Raw genomic sequence first — 512 nt, 5'->3', positions numbered from 1 at the left:
CCTACCTTCCCGTACATCCGAGGCATTACCGCCACACCTAGAGAGAGAGTTCTATCATTCCGCGATAACCCTCACTCTAGGTGCACAGGCTAACGGAGTTATCCTCATCGCAACAACCACTCAACAGACCTTACAACTTTCAGACATGTTAATAGATGAAGCTTCATTAAGCAGGGTTCATAATTCTTTTTCAAAATACATACATAGGAAGCCTATCGGGCTCAAAATACCAACAGGGTTCGACCTAAAAGCACTGGTTATGCCTAGCCATTACTACGGCTACAAAAATTTATGTACACCAAAAACAAATTCCCCAAAAACTCCCAAAGATCCAACGTCTAGTCAAGCCTGCGGTACACGGGGCCAGTGAACTCTCCCCAGACCAGGTGCCACTCCCCCTCATACCAAGTAATATGGTCCAAAAACCGAGAAGTGGTTATGACCATCGACCACTCCTCCCAAACATCCCGAGGGCTAGGGTCCCAAGGGTAGGGGTAGTGCACAATGAACTC

This window comes from Ipomoea triloba, chromosome 16, assembly GCF_003576645.1.
Source record: "Ipomoea triloba cultivar NCNSP0323 chromosome 16, ASM357664v1".
Lineage (NCBI taxonomy): Eukaryota > Viridiplantae > Streptophyta > Magnoliopsida > Solanales > Convolvulaceae > Ipomoea > Ipomoea triloba.
The sequence above is the reverse complement of the archived record's forward strand: the minus strand, read 5'-3'. Positions refer to the sequence as shown.